The sequence below is a fragment of the Prionailurus bengalensis genome, chromosome F2, assembly GCF_016509475.1.
Source record: "Prionailurus bengalensis isolate Pbe53 chromosome F2, Fcat_Pben_1.1_paternal_pri, whole genome shotgun sequence".
NCBI classification, from domain to species: domain Eukaryota; kingdom Metazoa; phylum Chordata; class Mammalia; order Carnivora; family Felidae; genus Prionailurus; species Prionailurus bengalensis.
The window spans coordinates 62,995,960-63,001,959 of NC_057353.1; positions in this window are offsets into that span (position 1 = coordinate 62,995,960).

Sequence of the window (6,000 nt, forward strand, 5' to 3'; positions counted from 1 at the left end):
TCAAATTAAAATCAATTAGCATAGAGTAAGATAGAACATATTTTTAAAAACAGCTGCATGAAAAGTTAACCTAAACCTTGGTGGCCTGAAACAACAAACATATATTATCTCATAGTTTATGTGGGTCAAGAAGTTTGGAGAAACTTAGCTGAATTGTTATGGCTTAGGGTCTCTCATGATGTAAGGATATTCATAGAGGTCAGTCATCTGAAGGCTTGAATGGGGCCAGAAGATCCAGTTTTAAATGGTTCATTCTTGTAGCTGTTGGCTGGAGCCTTAGTTCTTTACTTAATACCTTCAGAACAGCCCCCTCCTTCTAGAATGCCATCTGAACCTCTGTTTTCTGCCTAATATGACTAGAAGATTAGTGGATCCCACCATCAGAATATTTGTTTTATTTGTGAAGGGGTAAACTTTCCAGAAAAGGTATTCTTTGGAGTTCTTACAAGTGGAAGGGATACTGAGCTTCACTGAGTTTAGAATACAGAGTGTGTGACCATTTTGGTTCCTGACTGCTAATAAATGGGTATGTGATTATATTCATTCTAACATACAGTCTGCTAAGTATGTGGTGAAGTAGACATTTAGTTCTTATTCATTTTTAATTGTTGGAGATTATTAATATTGATTTTTAAAACCCAGATAATTATAAATGGTGAAAATAGCTGGGTGAATATGAAATAATTGTTTACCCTCAGCACCCCAAATAATTATAGATCTCCTAAATGTCAGATATGAAACTTATTTCAACTAAAACAAAAGCAAAAGTTTTAGAAAAGAAGTTATAAAATTTTTATTTTTTACTAGCGAAAAACTGTGTAACTAGAAAAATCAACAAGTACATTATATATAGTACATTAGTAAGAATTAATAAGAAAGGAAGTCACTTATATAATAAAGATATGTATTATCATACATTAATATGAGATAAAGATTGTATAAGATAAAGGCATAAAAAGCAATGGGTTTCCTCTATAATAATGATAACTAGAAATAAAAGTAAGAAAATATTTCATTCATAATGGTGGCAAAAATGATAAAATACTTAGGAATGAATTTAAGAAGAAAAGCATCAGAATTTAACAGGAAAACTTAACAGTAAACTTTTACGGAAAAAATGAGTTCTTATTAAAAGACATAAAAGAATATTCATGCAGTTAGAAAGACATGCCATAGTTTTACATGGTAACTTTCCTAAATAAAAATATCATTTCCAATTATAATTGTAAGAATTATTTCTGGGAATTTCATGACAGATGTTCTTATGAAAGACTAACAAAAATAACTAAGAAAAGTGCAAAAAAGAAATATCTTGGTAAGGATATTGCCTTACCAGACATTAGAAGGTGCTGTTTAGAGCTCTGGCATTTAAATGGATGAGTAGGGGTGCCTGGGTAGCGGTTAAGCCTCCAACTTCATCTCAGGTCATGATCTCATGGTTCATGAGTTTGACCCCCCACATCAGGCTCTCCCCTGTCAGCATAGAGCCTGCTTCAGATCCTCTGTTCCCCCTTTCTCTCTGCTCCAGCCCCACTCTCTCTGTCTGTCTCTCTCTCAAAAATAAATAAACATTAAAAAAAATGGATAAATAGGGGCGCCTGGGTGGCACAGTCGGTTAAGCGTCCGACTTCAGCCAGGTCACGATCTCGCGGTCTGGGAGTTCGAGCCCCGCGTCGGGCTCTGGGCTGATGGCTCAGAGCCTGGAGCCTGTTTCCGATTCTGTGTCTCCCTCTCTCTCTGCCCCTCCCCCGTTCATGCTCTGTCTCTGTCTGTCCCAAAAATAAATAAACGTTGAAAAAAAAAAATTTTAAAAAATGGATAAATAGATCTTTGGGACAAAATAAAGAATGAAAAAATAAGCTCTAATACTTATGAATTTTGAATATATAATAAAGTTGGCACTTTGTTTTTTTTAGGGGGAAAGGCAGTTTATTTAAGCACAGTTAACATTTTAGTTCATCTGGAAAAAAGTTAAGTGGGAGCCCCATCTCATATATGAAAATAAATTCCAGATGGATTAAAGACTTGAATATAGGGGCGCCTGGGTGGCTCAGTCGGTTGAGCGTCCGACTTCGCTCAGGTCACGATCTCACGGTCCGTGAGTTCGAGCCCCGCATCAGGCTCTGTGCTGACAGCTCAGAGCCTGGAGCCTGCTTCAGATTCTGTGTCTCCCTCTCTCTCTGGCCCTCCCCCCGTTCATGCTCTGTCTCTCTCTGTCTCAAAAATAAATAAATGTTAAAAAAAAAATTAAAAAAAAAAAGACTTGAATATAAAAATTTTTTAAAAGAAATAAATAAGAATCTTTGAAGAAAATCTAGGAGGTTACCCTTATTATCTATGGATAAGAGAGAACTTTTAAAACAGGACAAGAAATCCAAAAAGTGTAAAAGACATATGGCAGAAGACACCAAAGTGAATGGATGGTAGATGATAGATTTGTAAAATGTATTTGTAACACAAATGTAGACAACATTTAAAAATCTATAGAATACAAGGACATGAAACTGACATGAAAACATAGTTCAGAGCTGTGAACAAAGGATATAAATAGGACATTCTTAGAAACCCAAAACCATATGGTAAAATCCCTAAACTCACAGTTGGTAGAATAAATATGAAGATAAGAAAGGAGAAGAAAGGCATGGAGAAATAAAAAATAAAATTAAGAGAAAAAGGCTTAACAGAAAGTGTTTCAGAATGTTTGATTTAAAACTGCGTGTACAAAATGTTCAGTGTATGTGACTATATGCATAAAGTCTAGAAAATAGATCAAGTTAGATCTATGTCTACTAATATTGGACATTATTAATATATACAAGTGTAGAAGGTCCATACTGCCCAGTAATGTGTATAGAATAATCATATATTTTAAAAACAGTAACAACAGTACAAGTCCTATGGATGGGTATATATATGCATGTATGAATTTGATGGAGAGAATGGTTTGAAAGGATACCCACGAAGCTCTGTGTGTGTGTGTGGGTGTGTGTGTGGGGGGGGGGGGTGGGTGTGGGTATGGGTGAGGGAGAGGTTATGGAGCATGGTAGCAGCCTGCAGATTTGCTGATCTGTTCTTTTATAGTGTTTTTACACATTATAAGAATATCTTGCTTGGATATTTGAAAAACATGAAATACTGAAAAGTTATGTATATTTATATTTCCATTGCCTATGCTATGTTAGAATAATAGGATAAACATTTATTAAAAATGAAGTTCAAACTCATTGTATCAGGTGAATTGAGTATCATCAGAATTACGCCAAAAATTCCTTAGATCACTCACAGAGTATGTAATACTTGGTTTTTGGCATACAAACCTATAAAATTATTTGCGTGTTAAAGTTTACAAATGAAACGTCCCTAAGGAGGAACAAAGGAAAATCTCTTTGCAGATGTCTGGGCCTGTAGCCACTTGTGCTCTAACAGAATCATGGAAACATGAGGGTGAAGAGGGCTGAATATACAATTCTAAAGAATTCCTTCTTGCCTGTAGAGTTGACTGCATTCAGATTTCATTAAGTCTTTCTAAACCATAATACGTTCACTTCTTGGGAAGATAGTCAGTTGCATTTGTAGTATAGGTTAGGTTTTCTTCAGTTCTCCAAAAGTTATATGATCTTGTTGGTTTCCTGTAATTACCTTAAGTGACTGCTCCAACCTACCTGACAAATTAAACCTGCCTGCCTATCAGCTCCTTGGATTAAAATCTGCATTTTACAAGAGGGAAACCAGTTTGGAGGCTTTAAGGAACTCATACAAGATGCAGAGTTAATGAGCACAGGGGAATTTGAATCCTTACCTTCACCAAACCTAAGCCCACTCTGTATGGTTCTCCACCTACGCCATCCGCAGGGGAAGGTTGTAAGAAAAGTAGCAAAACAACTCACAAATGCACCACTCCAGGAGGTCAAAGATCAGAAGCGTGAGACGCAGGGAAGGCAGAGGGTTTGCGTTTGTGTTTCTGGGGCTGCCTGCGGATCCGGATTGGCATGTTCACGTAGACGGAAGAGGGGGCAGTAAATTGACTTGGCCCAGGGAAATCTAAGGGACTCAGGAGTGAGAATTGTCAGTGACAAAAACTGCAGTGGCTGCCAACCAGTAATTTGCACTTCAGGCCACCTTTATTTCTTGTCCAAAGGGAGAAAAAAGGCCTTGAAGAACCAGGGGAGGAGGGAGAAGAAAGGAAGAGCTGGTGGGAGCCGAAACCAGGTTGGTTTCCTTCCTGACCTCACCCACGCTCTCCCACTCTTCCTGTCTGTGCTCAGCTGCCGCCCAGGCAGAGGCTGCTAAGGAGAGCTGGTGACTCTTTGAGAATCTGTGGCTGTGTTTCCTGGGAAGCGGTTGTCACCTCCTTGTCCCCCTTCCATTGAGTTATCGGGGCAGCAGCAAGAAGCTCTTATGTGGTAGGTGTCCCTTAAAGGGTAAGTGAATGAATGAGTAGCAATATGACCATCATCTTGTTATTTGCCTTGCAGGGTTATGCATGTTTGAGACTCTACAGTTTTCCAGTTTTCCAAACACCAACTGAGTTTCTGACAATTCAGTTGGATCCTGACAGTAACTACCTGGAGTTAACATCAGACTCTGCAGGCTTAAGGGCTCAGTCCAAAAACTGTTCCCACTTCAGACCCAGTTGCAAGTATTAGGTACCAGTTTACCCACACTTCTGTCTGACTTGCTACAAATTCGGAGGTTCCCACGACCTCCTCCTAGAAAGTTCATTAATTCCCTAGAATGTCTCACAGAACTCAGGAAGACACTTTACATACTATTACGGGTTTATTGTAAAGGATACAGATTACAAAGGGGCAAAGGAAGTATTGCACAGGACAAGGTATGGGGCAAGGGGCACAGATCTTCCATGCCCTTCCCAGGCATGCCATCCTCCTAGCACCTAGATGTATTCACCAACCAGGATGCTCTCTGAATCCCATTGTTTAGGTGTTTCCATGGAGGTTTCTTCATGTAGACATGATTGATTAAGTAATTGGCCATTGGTGATTGAATTCAATCTCTAGCCCTTCTTCTCTCCCTGGAGGCCAGGGATTGGGGCTGAAAGTTCTTGTTCTTTTTGGGGAGTAGCCCCCATCCTGATGCTATCTAGGGGATGTCAAGATCACCTTCTTATCATAAACTCAGGAATGATCGAAAGCCTCGTGAATATCAAAAGGCACTCCTATCACTCAGGAAATTCCAAGAGTTTTAGGATCAGTGTGCCAGGAACTGGGGACAAAGGCCAAATATATATTCCCCATTATGCCACAAGGACACATTTTGATATTAAAAATTAAACTCTTTGGGAGGGGTGTGACTTTTTTTTATTACATTGGAATAAATCATTTGGCTCATTCTAGGGGTAATCTGATATTTCCCCCTTCCCTCAAAGAAACAGGAATTATTGTTCTGAAAAGCCTTCTCACCCTAAAGGAAAGGCCAACATCCTCTGTATTAGTTTTCTAGAACTGATGTAACAAAGTGCCACAAACTGGGTAGCTTAAACAACAAGAATGTATTTTTTTCACAATTCTGGAGGCTAGAAGTTTAAAATCAAAGGAATGGCAGGGTTGGCTCCCTTTGAGGGTTGTGAAGGAGGGATCTGTTCTGGGCCTCTTCATGACTGGTACATGGCCCTGTTCTTTGTCTCATCATCTTTGTCGTTCATCTGTTCTTATCTCTGTGTGTAAATTCCCCCTTTTAAATAAGGACAAGAGTCATATGGGAAAACCTACCCTCATATGATCTCACTTTTACTTGATTAAGAACCTATCTCCAAGTAAGATTACATCCTGAGATTCTAGATGTTAGAACTTTAACACATGAACTTTGGGGCACACAGTTCAGCCCCTAACACCACCTTTGCCAGTGGTTTGTCTCTAAATGTGAGATGATCACTTTTTGAATCAGTCACAAAGGGCTATTATGGGGGATTTGGGGTAGAGACATAAGTAGGACTTGTTTTGGATGAAATATTTCAGAGCATGTAGTGTGGACACTCTAAGG